The following is a 21,657-nucleotide window of genomic DNA, read 5'->3' on the forward strand; positions in this document are numbered from 1 at the left end:
CCAATCCTGAGGTGCTATTTGCATGTGTGCATTATATAGATATGTGATGAAATCCTTCTGTTGTACTGGTGCCAACAACTTTTGGGGAGGAATAATGGGTTCTCCTATTTTATCTTGTTTCATGTCTGAGGTATGTCCGTATCTAGATAACACATCAGGTTGAATTTGTTGTGCACCTGGTCTATAGGTTATAACAAAGTCAAATGTGCTAAAAAAATTTAACCAGCGCATCTGACGTGGTGTTAGTGCTTTAAGTGATCCAAAAAACTGTAGGTTCTTATGGTCAGAAAAGATTGTAACTGGGTACTTGGCTCCCATTAAATGGTGCCTCCATTCTGAAAAGGCTACTTTGATAGCTAGTAGTTCCCTTTCAGCCACAGTGTAATTTTGTTCAGCTGGCAATAACTTTTTAGAATAGAAGGCTATAGGATGTAACTGGCCATCTACTGCATCTTGTTGAGAGAGAACTCCTCCTAAAGCTACTTGTGAAGCATCCGCTTCAACAAAAAAGGGCAGGTCAGGATCAGGATGTTTCAGAATTGGGGCTGAAGTGAACTTTTGTTTTAGGAGTTGAAAGGCGTGTGCCGCCTCATCAGTCCAAATAAATCGTTGCCCTTTCCGCAACAAGGTAGTTATTGGGGCCGCAATGTCTGCAAAATGTGCAATAAACCTCCTATAAAAATTGGCGAAACCCAGAAATTTCTGAATATCTTTTACAGAGGATGGTTCTGGCCAATCAGCAATAGCACTGATTTTCTTTACATCCATAATTATTCCTTGAGGTGACAGGCAGTATCCTAAAAAGTCCTCCTTGTTGACATTAAAAGTACACTTTTTTAACTTAGCAAAAAGATGATTTTCTTTTAACTTTGATAATACTGCACGAACATGTTGGGTATGTTCTTCTGAGTTCTTAGAGTAAATGAGGATGTCGTCTATGTATACTATGACACAAACGTCCAGGAATTCATGTAGGACCTCATTTATAAAGAACTGAAAGGCCGCAGGGGCATTACATAACCCAAAGGGCATTACTGTGTACTCAAATAAACCAAACTTTGTCTTGAAAGCTGTCTTCCACTCATCCCCCTCTTTTACTCGGACCAGGTGGTAAGCTCCCCGCAGATCTAGTTTAGTGTATACAGTAGAATGTCTTAATTGATCCAACAACACAGGTATTAGAGGAAGAGGATATTTATTCTTTATTGTAGCCTTATTTAGTCCTCTATAATCGATACACGCGCGCAGGGATTTATCCGGCTTCGGGATAAAAAAGAGTGGAGATGACACCGGAGATGTGGAATGACGGATGAACCCAGACTGTAGTAGGTCATCTAGGTAGGTTCTTAAGTATTTGGTTTCTTCGTCAGTCAAAGCATATACTCTGTTATTAGGTAAAGGGGCCCCTGGGATAAGATCTATACGGCAGTCATAAGACCGATGTGGGGGCAGCACACTAGCCTTTACTGGATCAAAGACATCTTTCAAGTCAGAATATTCAGGAGGGAGACTTGGTTCATCTTGTGTAACACTAGCACAGTGTAATACTGTGCTCTGTTCTGTACCTGCTTCTTGATAGCAATTGGTTCTACAGAAAGAGGAATCCAAAGTAACAGTTCTATTCACCCAATCAATTTTTGGGTTATGAGTTGTTAACCAGGGTACCCCGAGAATCAAACCAAAATTAGGAGTATCTATCAGATCAAAGCTAATCACCTCTGTGTGCCCGTTCTGACAGACCATAACAAGTGGACTTGTTTGTTTTGTGATTAATCCAGAGGTCAATTCTGACCCATCCACTGCACATACTGCTTCTGGACAAGGCTTTAGGCACATAGGAAGTCCTAAGGTTTCAGCTAACTTATTATTCACAAAATTTCCTGTCGCGCCTGAGTCCAGTAGGACAGGGAGAGAATGCCTCACTTGGGTAGTAACAATTAAAACGACCTGAATTATGAAATGTCTAGGTATGTGCGGTACCCTGAAGGCTGCAGCATTAGAGGTTTGATTAAGATGTTTTCTCGAACAAGTAACCTCTCCCCTTGTCGAGCTTAATTGTTTCCCGATTCAGTTGAGGAGGTGGAGGAAACAGCACCCTTTCGTGGAGTTTTAGGCTTTACTGGACATTCTCTGGCAAAGTGACCTGCCCTGCCACAATATAAACATAATTGAAATTTTCTCCTTCTTTCTTTTTCCTCTGATGTGAGTGGACCTCTGAGTGTCCCTATTTGCATAGGCTCTGGTTCAGGGAGTTTATTATCTGTGTCTTTCTTCTCGTGTCTAATAAAAGTTAACCATGATTCCAGTTTGTATTTATCTCCCTTTCTTTCTCCTAGTCTATGTTCTAATTTCACAACTAAATCTACAAAGTCCGAATAGTCTTTTGGCAAATCAACGATATGAGCCAGCGCAACTTTTAACTCGTCTCTCAAACCTTTATAAAAAAGGGAGACACGCTTTTCTTCTGGCCACTGTGTCTCGGTGAGTAAACGATTAAAACTAGTGAGATAGGTCAATAAATCCTTGTTGCCTTGTTTAAGATTTAAAAGCTCATTATCACTTGCCTGCATGAAAGTGTGTTTTGCAAAAAGGCTGGTCATGGTACGTTTAAATTGATTCCAATTATGGAGGATGGGATCATCTCTATCCACGAAAGGAATTGACCAATTGGCTGCTGTGCCACCCAAATAAGACAAGACGAATGCCACTTTCGTATCATCAGTAGGGAACTGTTGTGGCTTACAAATGAAGTGTAATTGACATTGATTGATAAAAACATGGAATTTGTTATTATCTCCATGAAAACGTTCAGGTGCTGCTAAGGGCACAACATTAGGAACATTAACAGTAACCTCAACTGGGGAAGGCAAAGTTGTATGTTTTGATGGCGCCCCTGTCTCTGAGGAGGTTTTAAACAAAGGCGTAGAAGCTGTGTTCCACTGAGATCCCCTAAATTTATACCTGCTTAAATCCTGTTTTAAAGAGGTATTCTCCATCTTTAATCTCTCTATTTCCTCTTGCATATGTTGCAAGATGCCAGACACTGATTCATTATGAGCCAAGTCCTCATTTAGGGTCTGCGCCATATCCGTGACGTCAATGCCCTCTATTTCTTCCCCGGTATTCATCGTCCACCAGAACTGAACATTTTTAAGGCTTGTGCTTCTGTCAAAGCCCAGCTCACCTGAGTTCTTGTTCAGTTCTGATGGAGGTTGAAGACAATCCGACCCCACCCTGAAACTGCTTGTTCCAGCACACTAGTTTTTAAAACAGTGCACTAAGAACAGAAGCTCAAGGGAAGGGGGGAAGTGGATAAAACAAAAAAGAGAGACAACACCGTTCTTGCGTTTCCACTGTTGAAGTGCTGCACAAATCTGCGGCCCTTTCTGACTTCTGTAGAAACTGGTGCCTAATGAAACATAAACAAAGAACAGATAAGTGCAACCTATTCCTAAATGGGTTCCTGACTATCCCTTTATTTATTAGAAATTCTCTTCTAAAAGTACCTCTTGGATCCTGGTCTCTAGTTTCCAGGTTTGGATTGTGTTACTGCTCTGGGATGTGTTTTCTATTACTGTAAAGCTTCTAAAACATTAAACAAATACCGTTATCAGAATTACCAATATCAAACATTCATCATAATATAACTAAAGCCTAAATTCCCAATAGCAGACTCACTTTTCCCATATTTCCAGAATCTTTTATAAAACAAATACTGTACTTTTACATCAAAATACAGCATGTAATTTGTGCAAGTCCTTGATTTACTGTTTGCCTTGCTGTTAATGGTTTCCACTGTTCGATTCTCAAAAGTTCCATGAGAAAAAACAATGTTTGCTTCACAAATTTCTGCAAAATATTCTTGTAACAAAGAGTTTGAATCACAATGTTCGTGGAAGGTATTTCGTTTCAAATTGTCTATACACGAATCCAGAAATTGTTGTCAAAGTTCTTTCAGGTAATAAAAGGTTTTGCACTTACTTGTTGCTGGCAAGAGATACTGATCAGTCTAACCTTGTCTTCTTTCATTTTTGCATGTTACTCATAGGAGAGAGGCTGAAGCAAGGAGGAACCGGAAACCGGAAGAAGGAAGAGCCAGAAGCTGCACCCATTGAAGTCAATGAAAGTCTGTAAAGAGCAGGAGTGCCAGCGCCGAGGGATCTGTTCTCAGGTAAGCGGGAGGTAGACGAGCACAAGCACTGGGTGAGGCTCGGGGGATGCCTTTTATAGACAGGGCTGGGTGTGGTTGGAAGGGCTGGGTGTGGTCCTCACATGCTGCACATGTTCTTGGAAGGTGTGCAGAGCTGGGTGTGGTTTGAAGAGCTGGGTGTGGTCCTCACATGCTGCACATGTTCTTGAAAGGTGTGCAGAGTTTCAGTTATTATACAAATGAGTTGGATTAACACATGGCCTAGAGAGGAGTATTTTAAAGAAGCCTTGGTAAAAGCAAGGCCCAATGTGTAAACAAAACAGCACATTAAACAACATACACAGAAGCCTAGGGGGGGGGAAGGTCAGATAACAAGAAAGGCTTTCAATAGTAAGTTTAAAAGGGAGCTATTACAGAACCCACTAGTGCAGTGAGAGGGGACATGCTCTTTGCTGTGTACAAACCCTAACAATAGCAACAATAAACAGTAGTAACAACATACAAGCAGCTGCATATCTTTAAGGGTTATATTTAGTCATGTACTTAAGTGAAATAGCATGTATTGAAGGGCAATACTGTGCATGTGTTATTATTGTAAATACGATCAACAAGACCACCAGTTAGCAGCACGGGTGGCTGCATGAGCCTTTCCACATAATGGCTTAGGGCACAAAAGTTTCAATGACAGCACAGTTGCCTTGGTTGGGGCAGACCCTAGATTGCGCTCCATTCGTGGTCTGACACATACTCATATATAAGGGTATATGGACCAGCATATACTAGACAGGTAGGATGAAACAATAGTCTACAGACATATATACACTTGGGTGAAGCGACACATGTGGCACTGGCCATTGTACATCTCCACATGGAAACATGGATGTACCTTGACACACCTGAACTAAACATACACATGCACTAGCCTACGGTTAGATCTCACTCTCTTTGTCAGGCAAATAGAGTACAATGTATTCCCAGTTGTCTACATGAATGGATCACCTACTACCGTGTCTCAGTTGCTAAAGTGTGACAGCAAGCACCAAACTATCAAAGCAAATTACATGGGTTCTGTCAGCACTTACCCCCTTGTGGCTGCAGTGCTGCCCTAAAATGCCCATCCACCTCAGGGTAGGCCACCACCAAAATGCGGGCCATTAGGGGGTCATGGTCCAATAGGCACCCCTCCCTCATTGGGAGGCCATCCCCAGCAGGGCCTCTGGGATCTTCCAGGTCCAGGATCTCAGGTCCTCCCACCGCGTTCTGCAATGGGTGCTCCACCGGGTATGGACCCCTACCATCCACACTTGCTTGGCAATGGCATGCCAGATCCCCTTCTTCTGTTGGGTGTTCACCTGCTTGGGTGACAGAGAAAAAGGAGAAAGTCATGTACACAAGCACTATAGATATAGGATTGTTCAATGCACAACAGGCACAGCAAGTTGCCACTCATTCACATCCTCATAGCAAACACGTCTACACATCATTCTATCTGCATGCATCGGTACCCACACTAATGCACATGCAGTATGCAACATCACACACAACATCTATCACACATGACTATGGCATAGGACTCACCTACTCCTCTGGTGCCCCATATAGCTGTTCATACAGGGGTAGGACCTCCTCCACCAGGCACTCTAGTTCTTCCGGTGTGTCACCTGCAGAATGTGGCATGATGACTCGCAGAGGCAGTAAACAGCAGCTCATATCGTGGAGGTCTTGCTGGCAACAGTGTCAGGAGTCAAGTGAGCAATACAGCAGAGAATGGTGGTCACAACCGCCACATACAGGACAGTCACCGCCGGTGGACATCGCCATTGGCCCAAGTCTGCCACAGACAGCAATGTTATCCAATGGCAAGTTGCACAGCTGTTGCGACCACCTACCACCATTACGACTTCGCCCGTCAGACTCAGGTCGCTTACACCTGTCCAGTACAGTAGGTCAGGTGCCTGACATTTTGGGCACATTTCTTTGATGGATGTGTTTACTTATCTGCATCATACACGTATTCCACCCCAAAAGCAGTATTCACATGTGTAGTGCCATCATGTATGTACAAGTTAGGGTCATATATTCACTTAATGACATGATTAGGGGGTATATATGGTGATAACTACGTATAGCGACTAGATATAAGTAGTTTACAATATTTATGTGTGAATAGTGCAGGACAGCTAAGTGTTACACACTTATACGCTAACATTAGTCTTATTAATACATTCCCATTTGCATGTAAGTCAATGTGCAGCAATGAGGCAGGTATCTGTGAATATCTATGAGCTGTACTGGATATGTCAGAAGTTCTTTGCATCCTCTACATATGTTAGGTGTCAGCTAATATGCAATGTGTAATAGATGTGTGCATACAGCATAACTCATAGCATACTCCCTTCTCTCAACATAGTAATGCTGCCATGAGGAGAGTGAGACACCCACCAGTGTGCCGTCCAATAGTAGACCAGGAAACAATGTAGGACAGGCATGTCGTATTGTCTGAATCAATCATCATGGAAGTTTGTACTCAGTTGGAGCCAGATCTAATGCCTGCCATTCACAATCCCTAAGGCATACTTCCCATCATTCAAGTCTTGTCAGTGCTACACTTCCTGGCCACAGAGTCCTTTAAGAATACAGTGGGTTTAACAGCTGGGATGTCTAAACCCGTGTTCAGTCTGGTGTTGAAGGATCTACTGTGTGCATTGTTGAAACACCTGGATAGCTACATTGGGTTCCCCCAGCAAGAGAATTTGGCCTATGTGAAGGCAGAGTTCTATGAGATGGGACACATTCCTCATGTGGTTGGAGCCATTGAGGGCACCTTTGTAGCCCTGGGCCATCCCAGTGCCAATGAACAGGTTGTAGGAACAGGAAGAACTACCACTCACTCAATGTACAGGTGGTGTGTCTGGCAAACCAGTACACCTCACAAGCCACAGCTATGTTTCCTGGATCTGCGCATGATTCCTACATCATGCAGAACAGCAATGTCCCACATCTGATGGCACGACTGCAAACAGAGAGGGCCTGGCTGCTTGGTAAGTTAGCATTGTTGTGTGTGTCAGTGAGTTATGCCTCCTGTCTTCACAATCTACCCAGTCCCACATAAAACATTGAAGTTGTTGTCCCTTGTTGTACGCAGGTAACTCCGGCTATCCAAATCGTCCTTGGCTGTTGACACCAGTGGGGTACCCAGCCACGCCAGTGAAACTCCGTTACAATGAGGCCCACAGGAGGACAAGGCATATAAATGAGCGAACATTTGGACTCCTGTAGGCAAGATTCCGAGTGCCTGGACCTATCTGGAGGAGCCTTCCTCTACTCGTCCCAAAAAGTATGCCAAATGATTGTTGCCTGCTGCATGCTCCACAGTCTAGCCCTGTGACATCAGATGCCACTGACACCAGATGAGGGGGAGGCAGCTGGACCTGTGGCTGGAGATGGTGATATGGCAAGTGATGAAGAGGCTGAGGAAGAAGGAGTCAGTGACTTTCAGGCAGATCTCATCAATAAGTACCTCAACTGACATATAGGTATGTGAAGTGGAGCATATGATGTGTTGCATGAGCACAACTTGTAGTAGATGGCTGCCTTTACACCTCCCTTCTAGCTTCATAAGTGGTGGTGACATGTGCTCTGATGCCTATGTGTGAGTTGTGGATGCAGACTGATAGTTAGTAAAGTGTACAGTACAATATGTTCAGCTATTTCGTGTATAGTTACATCTGATCCTGACATACACTTCTGTAATGGTCCAATCAATACTGAGGTGTGTTTCTTGCTTTCTTCTATCCTCTTTTTTTCTTCCACTCACTGATGTAGCCATGTGCTGTTTGGCTCTGCAACCTATGCTTGAGGTAATTGCACAGATATGAGACTAGAACCAGCCAGGTAGCTGATAATATGCATGTAGGTACAGTGTGTTGTGCCTTGTTAGTACTTTCTTCATGCAAGTGGGGTTGTCACTGCTTTATCCCTTCCTAGTAGCAGTGGGGGCAGGAAGCACATGCAATGGTGTATTATGTATCAGTTGTAGTAAATGGCCCATGTGTGCTGTTAGCCTCATGGCCTGTGGCTTCACAATGGGTGATGACTTTGGGACCTTGCTGTGTGTGTATGCTGACGTTGCTGTCCAAGTTGCAGGTCACTGTACAGGTCACTGTACACTGACAAAGGTGAGTGACAACCCCACGGTTATGGGGCCTATTTTGGACTAGGGTTTAACTACTGTTTTCCTCAGTGATGTTCTTTGTGCATTCCATGGAATAAGTGCACATGTAGCTATGGTATGGTAATGTGAAGATCCTGTACCTGCTGATGTATACAGTAGTACCTATCAGGGTTACCCTGCTTGGTAGGTAGCCTACCTTGACCATGACATTTAGTACCTGTGAGTGTGCTTAGTATGCCATCATGGCTTCCATCCTGATGGTACTCTCTGCCGTGCTCTATTTGCAGATTGGAATACTGACTACTGGAATACCCTGATGTTACTCTGGATTTCACACTCACTGACATCTGGCCTGTGACATTTCTATAGTACTGTGTCTCCTGATGAGGGTGCCTCCCTCTGATGTCCAATACACTGGCTGTTTGATGCAGGGGGGCATGCCCAGATGACCGTTGCCAAGCATGACATTTGTGGATGTTATATTAAAGACACATATACACTATCTGTGCTCAATGGTGATTTATTGTGCATATCATAATAGTGATAGTCAAAATAAAGATGAATAGATTAACAAAAAGGTCATGACTGAGGTCATGGTAGGTGAATTCATCAGGGTAGCTGCTACAGCAGTTGATTGCAGAGGTCCAGTGTCCCTGGGAAAATGGAGTAATGACTCAGAGCAGTCCACAGGGTGTATCAGTGGCCCACAAGGGAGACAAATCAGGTGAGGTTCACTTCCTGGCAGTGTGTTTGGTGTTGGCATCTGCTCCAGCCGGATGTCTGGATGGACATCCACGTTTGTGGGGAGGGGGGAGTCTTCAGCTACAGAGGGAGGGGTGTCAGAGGCCTATGGTTCCCCAGCAGGGCCTCCATTCCACTAGTTGCTGCAGATGGGACAGATATTAGGGTGCTAGTGGTGGGGGCCTGATGTTGCATTGAGACACCAATGAGAGTGGTGTTGATGTCCCTCAGCTCCCCTGCTATGGAAACCATGTGGGCATTTTGAGCTTGCCACTGCTGCATGACTTCCCTCTGCATGCTTTTTGATTCCCCCAGCATTGTATTTATTTGGCCCATCCTGTCCTGGGAAGATCAGTATGCTCCCAGGACTTTGGAGATGGTTTCCTGGTCAGTGGAGTCCCTTTGAGGCCCCATCCTCTGGCACACAGCTTCCCTCCCACATACCCTACCCCCAGGTGCCTGTGCCACCGGTGTGGTGTGCCCACTCCCAGTGTTAGCAGGACCATCATTGTCTGGGGTGTCAAGGTTAGACTTAGGTCCATGTACTGTGGAACACACAATTGATTGAGCGGTCCTTGGGACACAGGTTTGGGGATGATTAGTTGGCTGTGATGTGGATGCCCCAGGGGTCGGAGGGGTTGATGTGGGCAGAGTAAGGCTGGGACATGTTAACTGACCAGGTGTCCCAGATGGGCCAGGTTGGCTGTTGCTGTCCAGACATCCTGGTTTGTTGTCCACACTGGGGCATTCATCCAAAGGGGACTGGCAGTCTCTGGTATCCTTACCATGGTGGCTATGGCAATGGTTACCTGTGGAGGAAGTGAGACACAGAATCCAGGTTAGATTGTGTGTTTGGTTACAAATTTGTTAGATACAGACAGTCGCTTAACTTGATTCCCTCCAATGACTTTGACAGCGGCTGCACAGCATACCTTTGTTGTAAATACCACTCAGTGACTTGGTTTCCATTGTACATGTTGGGAGCTGTCATACAAGTTTGGTACAGTTTGCACTGCAGATTGGTTCTGGTTTAGTCTGATATTTGACATGACTGTTCAGCTCGGTTACCTTTTGAATGGTCAGGCTTGCTAGATATCACAAATGGTAGCTGCACAATGCATAATGGTGCCCTAGTGGGAACACAGTGTGTGAGTATGCAAAGGTAATGATCCAGTATATGGATGTTGTGCATGTGCATGTGCATTTACTCTTCCATGTTACTTTCCAACCCAGGTGAGTGTATTTCTGGGTTTGGATATTGGATCTGTGGCCATTTGGAATGGTCACTGAGCTGTAACAACAAAACACCACATGACACTATCCAACATCACATCAGGCCATGCAGTGTCATACATAGAGTCTTATTGAAGATCACCATGCTATCCCAAATGACACCACTACATTATCAAACTTAAACCACACTATGCAAGTCCTCACCATGCCCTACTTTTCAAAAACATCACACACCATATTTTCAAAACCCACTGTCCTATATAACACCACTTTGCATGTGATACAAGTCCATAACACACTACACTACATAACACCTTACCTTCACCACACCATACTCACTATACTACATCACATAAGATAACCACATACCTTTAGTCTACTACTGCATACCTACCTAAACCACACTACATCAGACAATAAAAACAGCATATAAACACCACACTGAACCACACCACACTAGGCAACTTCACACAATACCACACTATGCCATGTTATACCACACTGCAAAGTCGTCTATAATACTGTGCCAAATAACAGCATACTCCATTGCATTACACTGTCCCACATCACACTATACCACGCCATCTGACAACTGACAACATTTCAGGGATACTACTTCTTAATATCCATCTCCTCAGTATGGCTTCCATGCCACACTATACCACACTGTGCAGCACCACATCACTCGACGAATCACATCACATCAAGCCATTCAACACTGCGTTGAACCACATAACAAACCTCACACTACTACACAACATTCCACATCCTATCACAATACTTTACACCCAATAGTGCTTACAACCCACTGCACTAAATATAGAATTCACCATACTCAATTAAAAGATGCCATGATTCTCATTTGAATATGGAAGATAAGACCACAAAACACAAATAAGTGTGACTAACCATTGCCAAAGACATTTGTACTCAATTTCAAGAACTCACAACAACAGGGAGAGTACCTTCAAGGGAACTGAATGTACTTGCATGATCACAATTATGTACTGTTATAGACATTGACAAAACATGCACCCATAATCATTACACACTTACATGACTGCCATTATATTTCAATGCACGCTCCTGATGAAGATATCTCCTGTGACAAGACACAATCAGATTTTAGTGGTTGAAGGGACAGGTTGTGTGTAAAAATTACACAAAGAACATACAACCACTCCCAAAGCCTTACACATAACGAGCAAGAGACATAAACTAGTTCCAGTGGTCACAAGATATGACTTCCTATGGGAAGAGCCTCCACTATGGGTAAAGCCATCGCCAAACCTCCTATCTCAAACAGTGCCAAGGACCATTGTGAGCACGGTGACTTTATGCTATTTGATTACACTGCAACATAGCACAATATAACAAAATGCAATATAGCCAAGGGTCCAACGTGAAAGAAAAGATATACTACAATGCTTAAGAAGATGCAATGCAGTCGCTGCAGACATCCAGCCAAGACAGCAAATCCATCTAGAATCATGTCACTTGGAAAGTTCTCTAGAGCTCCACAGTTAAGTACCCAAATATCATCTTTTCCACAGCTGTCCAAAAAGATTTAGGAAGACAGTAATAAAGAACAATTCACATACATGTCCTTGTGCAAGTCATTAGGACCTAAATAGGTCCTAAGCCAGTGCAATGATGAGAAATGTCACTTTGCAAGGGAATTACCAAATCAGGCACATCCTTTTCAACACATTTCATAAGATATAAACATTACATATATACCAAAAAACACAATTCTAAGGTAGGTGATCAAGAGCTACTTATAACATAGAAAGCGGTAAATGCATTTGAGGATTGCTTTTGTGCAGGAACGTGTCCCTTCATACACAAAAATAAGATCGCTCCATATAATGTTAAATACGTCACATTCCTGCCATCTTCCTTTCACAAAGTACAGTGCAGCAGGAGGCTTGAAGCATATACCTCCTACTTTCCAGCACAAAACTTTTTTTGCACTGGAAATTCACTTGAAAGTAACTCAAAGCAGTGTATACCACTGCAACCACCCATAGTTTTTGACACAAAACCCTATCTACTAACAAAAGTAGACAGGGTTTTGCATCAAAAACAGCTGCCATTTCAAATAGGTGCCATCAGGAAGACATGCTTTTATTTTTCCATTCTTTCACTGACTTTGCATGTGTGCTGCGCTTGTACAGCACACATACCACATGGGAAAAGTTTTAAAGTTAGTTTAAGGGTACCTTTACAGTACAAAACCTGTGCTGGACTCACACAGATAACCTTGCACTATGGTGGAAAGGTGTGTGTGTGTGGTGCACAGCTGTCTGATTGTACACCAACAAAAGGGAGAGTGGAGGTGTGTTGGTGCATGGCTGCCGCATGTATACTGGCACTAGGAATAGTGGAGGAGAGTGCCATATCACTGTAAATATGGCACTTTTCTGCTCTCCTCAGGCAGTGCAGCAGAACCTTTTGATTTCTGTGCTGCTCTGCATGAGAATATGGTAAGTAGACCCCTCAGAGTCAACACTACGTGTTAGATGCCTAAGTGAAATGTGCTGTGCCCCATTTCGGAGTATTCGGCAAGATATTATGGAAAGAATCAGTATGGGACTAATGCTGATATTAGTTCGAGTAAACCTGGTTCTTCAGGTTGCAGCATCTTTAAGAGTCACTCAGATGTGAGTAGTTGATTAATCATAAAAATGCTCTTCTAGTTTCAGGTCCTGCATTACATGAAGTTAACAATGCCAAAATGTAAACTGTTCTGTATTTTCTTTTCTCTCCAAGTGGACCCTTTCCCCTAGTGGAAATCCATCCTTCTAAATGCTTGGAACATGCTAACATGGAACTGTCTCTCCCCCGTTAATAGCCTGTAGAGCTCTAATCCAGCTATTTAACCCACTGGAAAACATGATCTCCCAGTGTTTGATAGACATGTCTGAATACCCAAAAACCTAAGGGTTTATTGGTGTACAAATGCTTATATCAGATGACCCATCACCTGCATTGCTGTCCCAGCAAATACATGTACAAATGTGTTTCATCTAGTATTTAAAATGCTGTGTATAATTTCTAAACATACAATTATGCTAATCCTGATGCTGTGATCACCTCTGTCATTACTACTTCTCTTCGGCTTCTGTCATTTCTCGGAGCCATTGATGTGGCGAGACCAGGCACCCGAGACTCTTCCTTCCTGTGCTGGCAGGTGCTAGGCAATGCAGTCCAATCAGTTAGCAGATGTTGGAGCTGGGTAGATGTGCTGTCACCCCTGATGCCACAATGTTGATCTATATATGACTATGATTTGGAACATGCTGTGTAAATCAGTATTTCACTAATGTAAAGTGGTGCATTCAAATTCTATAACAGAGTGCATACACTGTGGTGTTAGGAGAACATATACTGTGTCTTTCACTAAATGAAATGTAATCATTGAGTATATTATTTGAACCATCTTCACACTGTTTAAATGGAATTGCACTTAAAGCAATAACAGTTTATGTAACACATGTACTAATGTTTTTGATTATCGTTGAGAAATCCAGTTCAACATCGTACTCAATTGCGTGTTAACAATTTTATTTCAGCTTAGATTAACTGTAACAATAATTTTTAATGTCACAGTGTAACTGATATCACATGAATGTAGAAGTTAAACATGCACAGTACAACATGAATTAAATGTGCATTGGTGAACGTTATTCGTAACTTGACTTTACTAGGCCTGAATTCCTTTAACATGAGAATCTGTTTCTAATTTCTGCTAATGTGTCATTTCATTGCAGATATTTTCACATGAATTGTTAGTTTGGAAATAGATGTACTATTGTCTTACTCATAGAGAGCCCAAAAGCAGAATTTGATTAGAAAGAACATTGAGAGACCGAGAAAGAGGTAATTGCCCCTATTCATACATGTTACAAATGTTGTACAGTAGACCAAGGACAGCAACCTTCTCATGTCTGTCTTTGGAGTGCAGTGTGATGTTTCAAGTTACACCGCGGGACAAGAGAAATCCAGGATCATGTGATAGCGGGATCACCAATGTTATGAAATTCTAAAGTTGTGGTATTAATTAGGCTCTCACTGACAGAGGAGAGCAGATTCCCTTGGACATTGAGAGGTATAGACCTCTGACATTCCCCTTATCCCCATGCTTTGCTTAGTTTACACTTAATTCTGTTAAAAGACCCTTGATTGAACTTCTGAAATGCTGACACCTTCTCTTTTACCTTCCATTTATTTTTCTACACCTTTTTTGTCCTATTTTTGTTTCTCACTTTTTGCCCTCATGTTTTTCAGTTCGATTTTATTTTTACATTTGTTTAGGCTCTTTAGGAAGATTCCTACTTGCCCATAGTTAGTTTAGTTAGATGACTTTAGCTTGCACTAATCTATAAGAGAATAGACCACCACTTGTTTTCTGAACAATAAATTCCCCTGCTTATGTTTTGTATTGCAATTGCGGAGATTTTGGTCTGTCTTATGTTAACTTGTTTAAACCTTTTCAGAAAATTTGGCTACCCAATGCTTATCTTGTATCTTTACAGTATATTCTTGAGATTTTTTACATTAATCAGACTGTTAATTTGTAATAAAATACTTTAACTTTTCTTTTGATTTGGGTTTTCATTGTGTGGCCAAATTGGTTACACTGTTAAATAAAGTTTGATTGACTGTTGCTTAATTCCCTAGTAAACTCCTATGCTCGGATCCAAAGATTCATCAACCTCGAATTAGAGCATACACAATGCTCCATCAAAGCCCTGTGCTGATGTAAGCAGTGAAAGCAGACAAAGGTACCCTGATGGTTACTAGGAGCTGCTGAATACCTAAGTAAGACCCAGATGCACAAAATAATGCTGGAATCCCCCAGTAATCAAACTCAATTATCTTCCATCGAATTAATGTATTATTAAAATATTATCCATTTTAGTATTTAGACATCTCATTGAAATATCGTCCACCTTTTAGGCGAAAAGTGATATGCCTTGCTCTCCCAAAAGGTTACAAATGTCACCTATGATTTACTACAATTTCATAATATTATATTGCAAAAGGATCCTGAGTCGCTTCTTAATTACAATACAACAAATACAGATTCAACAAATGCCTTGACATCATAAAAGGAGCACACCATAACAAATGTGGTTTCAACACGTTTTCAAAAGACCCATTAAACTTCCATTTGAAGAGGGGTGATTGAGTCTATTTTTATGTCAAACATGTTAGAATAGCTGTTATCTGAGACATTTACTGGAAGATTTTTCAAAAGTCCATATTCATTCCCAGTACATATATGTAAATTTCTATACTTGTTTGCATTGACTTTATATACAGAAGAGCTACAACCCTTGAGGGGAATATTAACCAACTGATATTTAGAAAACATTTGTGTAGATTAATTCAAGGCGCACATCTGGTGGTGTTCGTGCTGGTGTACAAGCTGGGACCAAAGTGTAATTGTTTTAAATATCAATCAATTGGAGCACATAGGCCTGCTAGGATGCTGTGCCAGTGATTCTCATGAATAGCTGAGCACTCTGCTTACCTGGTACTAGACAGGGTCTTTCGGGGACTTAGGCTCTCATTATGAACATGGCGGTTTACACCGCCGTGTTCATGCTGGCGGTCTTTCTAGTAACCGCCAGTCCCCCTGGAACACCACCGGCCGTATTATGAACAGTCTGCTGGGCCGGCAGGCAGAAACATTGTTTCCACCCACCGGCCCAGCAGAATGCCTGGCCGGGACATTGCCGGCGGCTCCACATGGAGCCACTGTCAATGCCTCCGTGCGGTGGGTGCAGCTGCACCCGTCGCACAGATCACTGCCTGTAAATCGGGCAGTGACCTGCGCGATGGGGCACTGCACAGGGGCCCCTGCACTGCCCATGCCAAGTGCATGGGCAGTGCAGGGTCCCCAGGGGCGCCCCAGAGCACAGCTTCCGCAAGCCTTTCCCTGGTGGGGAAACCCACCAGGGAAGTGCTGGTGGAATTGGGATCATTATCCGAGGGGCAGCAGCGCTGCCATGTGGGATAATGATGCCGTCCACCGCCAGGCAGCCTGGTGGTGGAGGAGGGCCGTCCCTGTCATCATTATGTGGCGGTGTGGGCCACATAATCATAATGAGGGCCTTATTCTGGGAAGCGTATTCTGTGCTTTCTGTAGTCTACAAAAAGAAGGCCAAACCTCAGGCTTTACCCAGCTTTTTTAGGTCGGTTACAGATTTGCACTCAGTTTACAATAGTTTACAAGAATAACACTGTATGAACAGTTTGAGTGAGAGAACCATGTTTAAAGGAACAGGTGCTTTGCTGTGGCCTGATAGCAGACAAAGACAATTAACCAGCACCCAATTGAAAACCTACCTCAATAATGGCTTATATGAGACAGAACTGAAGCCAGATCAACTAATTAAATTTTTGGTCACAAACACTCAAAATCTGAGTTTGCAAATGTAAAGAATGTTTTTTGTTATGCTGTTGTGTTAAAAGTATTTGTGAGGCACGCATCTCACCAGGGAGTGTATCCTTGCGCCTGCAAAAGGGAGGTGTGTCCCTGGCTGGGATCTATTGAAAGAGCCAGGTTTTCAGTTTCTTCCTAAATTTATGGACTTAGCTGGCTGCTCTAAGGTGCAAGGAGTGGTCATTCCAGGGTTTGTGGACAAGGAACGAGAAGGTGCAACTGTAATCTTTAGCTCTTCAGATGCATGGGACGCAGACAAACAAGAGTCCACTAGAGATCAGGTAAGTGAGGCCTATATCTGTCATGTGGCAGATCGGATACAGAAACAAGGCTTGACCTCGTCAGAAGGTTTACCTTTATACTTCAGACTAAACTGGAAGTCCCAAATCTTCAGCGGGTTGAGAAGGGCTCATCAGATAGCCATCGGAGGAAGTCCTAGTGAAGGAGTTTGTTTTTGGCAGGAAAAGCTCAGAGCAGGAGAAATGTGAATTTTGTGCGAGTGGATGGAATACTATTGGTGCCTTTGCCAGGTAAACATTTCATCATTCCCACGTAGTCCATTTTTGGGGAGTTTGGGTTACTTCAGACGATCAAGGCTTCAGAATGCAAGCTAAGAGGCTCCACGAGGGTGGATTCCTTCTCAGTGAGGTCTTCCTGAATCTGATTTGCTGCTGTGGAAAAGGAATAGGGGGAAATCTGATTTTTGAACCTTGGTCAAATTGGCTTCACAGGTTTGTCCCAGTCCTCTGGAAGCCTTTTTTTTTTTTTTTTATATATATATATATATTTTTTCCCTCAGTACACAATAGGATGCATTGTCACTTTCAGAGAATAAAACGAGAAAAGATAGAAAGAAAAAAAGAATCAATCAGACTTATCCAAAAAATTATTTCCCCAAATTAGAGAGAACTTTTTGACATTGCCTATTCTCCTAGCATATCTCCTTTCCTGAAATCTGACTTGGATCATTTTGTTGTACCATCCTTGACTAGTAGGAGATACTTCAGACCGCCAGTTTCTCAGCAACAATGACCTAGCCACCGCCGTGGCTATAAATACGAGCTTCTCCAGCCGAGGGGAGAGTCTTGTCTCGGGCTCATAGCCCAGACTGAGCAGGCGAACACTCGGAGATATGGGAACCAAAACAATGGATGTTTACGTTGCAAAGACCTCTTCCCAATATCTCTGTATAAATTTACATGTCGCTACCGTATGTATCCATCCAGCTGCCCCTGTTTCCTTGCACCGAAAACACATATTTGGGTGGCCGATCCCCATACAGGATAGGGCTTGCGGGGTTCGATATAGCAGCCATTTGCTAAAAAATATCATTCTATGCCAATTAGACCCTCGTAGTGCAGAGAAGTTTAGCCGGTTGAAAGTCTTCCAGTATTCACTTGAGAGCATCAAGCCCTCCTGACTAACCCATTTCTTCTGAACTCTTATCCCTAAATTCACTTTAAACCTTTCTGCCAAGAGCCTTCTCCATGCCCCTGCATTCCTTACCTGCAAAGGGTTAGCTAATTCTGATACCAGTGATTGGGTATTAATGATAAAATTAATATCTAAGTCTTTAAAAACACTCATCAATATATTGTAGGATCTGACCAGCAAAAGATCATTATTGATTGTAGTCATAATTTTCCATGGGGCTTCCCAGTTACCCTCAACCCAGAAGTCTCCAATTTGACTATATCCAGCGCGCTCCCACCTTTTCACCGTGATTTTGTTAAGCTGTGTCCCTGAACCTAGAGAAATCTGTGAGAGTGGGGTGAGAAAATGTACAGAGGGAATCGAATATTTTCTAGCGAAATCCACTCTTCTCTTAAAAAACCATTTAAGAATTTTATAACGCACTTTTTTAGGCGATTTGGTCAAAAGGGCTGGGTTCCGAATGTTATGCTCTTGGCATATTAGTACCCGGAAATCAATAAAAAACTTGGAGCCCACGGAGGATTCTAACTTAAAGCTGGCATAATAGTGTGCCAAGAAGGCATAATAATAATGGTAAACATCCTTTTTTACGACTTTTTTATTACGAAAGTCGTGGTTAACGAAAGCGTAACAACGCTTTTTTTAACCACGACTTCGTATTTTTGTGCCTTAACTACGTATGTTCTGAACAACGAACATGCGTGGTTAAGGTACAAAGAAGGGAGTTGGCGAAGGTAAGTGGTGGGTTTAGGTTTTGGGGTGGGGTTGGGGGGTGGGGCGTTTTTGGTTTTGGGGAGGGGTGGGGGGTCAGGGGGTTTTGGGGTGGGGTTGGGGGGGTGGGGCGTTTTTGGTTTTGGGGAGGGGGTGGGGGGTCAGGGGGTTTTAGGTTTTGGGGTGGGGTTGGGGGGGTGGGGCGTTTTTGGTTTTGGGGAGTGGGTGGGGGGTCAGGGGGTTTTAGGTTTTGGGGTGGGGTTGGGGGGGTGGGGCGTTTTTGGTTTTGGGGAGTGGGTGGGGGCCAGGGGGTTTTAGGTTTTAGGGTGGGGTTGGGGCGTTTTTGGTTTTGGGGAGTGGGTGGGGGGTCAGGGGGTTTTAGGTTTTGGGGTGGGGTTGGGGGGTGGGGAGTTTTTGGTTTTGTGGAGCAGGTGGGGGTCAGGGGGGTTTAGGTTTTAGGGTGGGGTTGGGGGGTGGGGCGTTTTTTGTTTTAGGGAGTGGGTGGGGGGTCAGGGGGTTTTAGGTTTTGGGGTGGGGTTGGGGGGTGGGGCGTTTTTGGTTTTGGGGAGTGGGTGGGGGATCAGGGGGTTTTAGGTTTTGGGGTGGGGTTGGGGGGGTGGGGTGAGGGATGTAGGGTGAATGGTGCCTATTGCTAATGATTTTATCAGGAATGCCTTTACAACGAAATATTGTTGTTATGGCATTCGTGGTAAAATCATTAGTAGTAAGGACGAGGTCGGTGTTCCGACCTCGTTGTTAAGGTTAGTAGTTGTTTTTAATTCGGTGTTCCGTCATATAATCAATAATAATCTTTGAAATTGGGTAAGGCCAGTCCCCCCTTCTCCTTATCGGCATACAGTATGCTCAAAGCGGCTCGGGCTTTTCGGTTCTGCCAGATAAAGGAGCGAAATAGGGATTCCAGTTTAAAAAAAAAGTGTTGTGTTAAGACACATGGAATGGCTGCAAACAAGAAATTAAAAAGTGGTAGGATTGTCATTTTAATTAAAGCGATGCGGCCTAATATCGAGAGAGGAAGAGGCCTCCAACGGGTAAGTAATGCCTGAGTTTTCTGAAGTAGAGGAGCGAAATTCAGTTCATAAAGATCACTTATATTGGCCGAATAGAAAACCCCCAAGTATCTCTTTGGGTTGAGGTTTACGCATCCCTTTAATTCAGGAAGAAGACAATTAGAAGTAGTGCCACAAAGAATGATGTCGGTCTTGGTCCTATTAATCTTATAGCCACCGATTTGCTGAAATTCTTTAAATATATTAAAGGCCGCTTCCTGAGAGGAGTATTTTGTGTCCAAAAACAAGATAATATAATCTGCATAAAGTTTAATTTTTCCCATTGATTTTAGAGGTGCCTGAACCTGAGAGTTCTGTCTGATTTTGATAGCAAGCGGTTAAATAAAAAGGGCAAACAAAATAGGGGATAGCGGGCACCCTTGTCTAGTGCCTCGTTGTATTTGAAGCTGTCCCACAGACATTGAGTTTATAACAATATTAGCCTCAGCATTTGAGTACAATCTTTGAATTAGAGAGATCATTTGAGTGGGAACCTTGTAGCTGGATAAAATTAAATAAAGCGTGTCCCAGACCACCAAATCAAAAGCTTTCTCTGCGTCCAGGAGAAGAATAATGGCGGGGATTTTATTAGTTGTAAAATAATCAAGAGCTTCTGCTAAATAGTGAGTGTTTGTAGCCAGTTGTTGACCAGCCACAAAACCATTTTGATCGGGATTCACCAATTTATTAATGACCCTATTAAGCCTATTAGCCAATAGTTTTGTCATAATTTTGTAGTCTGTGTTTAACAATGAGATTGGACGGTAAGCATTTGGATCCTCCCTATCTTTATTTTTCTTAAGAAAGCTAACCACATTCCCTGTGTGCCAAGTTCTAGGTATTTCCTCGCCCTGTAGTATACCATTTAAAAGAGCTAAGAAATCCTCAACAAATACATTTATGAAGGTCTTATAGAACTCGGCCGGAAAGCCATCCGGGCCACAGGTTTTCCCATTGGGAAGATCCTTGACTACATCTAGAAGTTCCAGCTTTGTAAATGGTTGAGACAATCCCCTACGGTCCTCCTCTGAAAGAGAGGGAATGTTAAGGCCCGACAGGAATATCTCGGTGGTCCTGGAATCTATAACTGAAACGTCACTATAAATTTGTTTATAGTGCTCCAGCATGATTTGATCAAGGTCCCGAGGCTCAGTGCACCTGGCCCCAGTAATAGGACATCTTAAAGCGTGTATAACATTGCCAGTCTCTAGCTTGCCATGCCAAGAATTTTCCCGTAAAATTGCTTTCTTCATAACTTTTCTGTTTATAAGATCCATATTCTATATCAGCTTTTTTTTAAAAAAATCCTGCTAACGCTTTCTTGGCGGCTTCGAACGCCTTCCTATTAATATCTGAGGGGGCCCTCAGGTAAGAGGTTAAACACTTGTGAACTAGACCTTCCAATGCCGCAGTTTGTTGTTTCAGAGCCCGTCTATCAGCTACCTCTTTAACAATCACCCGGCCCCTAACGTAGGCCTTAAATGCCTCCCAGACTATTGTTGGGGTTGACGACCCCTGATTGCATTGAAAAAATTCCCTTATTTCAGCTTGTGAGGTTTGTATCCACCCTTCTTCCGTCAAAAGGCGGCGATTGAAAATCCACCTTTTAATCTGCGTTGGTTTAAGTGTAGAGTGGAATGAAATTTCCAACAGTAGAAGGGCATGATCTGAAAGACCAGAATGCAGGACATAT

Source organism: Pleurodeles waltl, chromosome 2_2 (genome assembly GCF_031143425.1).
Source record: "Pleurodeles waltl isolate 20211129_DDA chromosome 2_2, aPleWal1.hap1.20221129, whole genome shotgun sequence".
Taxonomy (NCBI): domain Eukaryota; kingdom Metazoa; phylum Chordata; class Amphibia; order Caudata; family Salamandridae; genus Pleurodeles; species Pleurodeles waltl.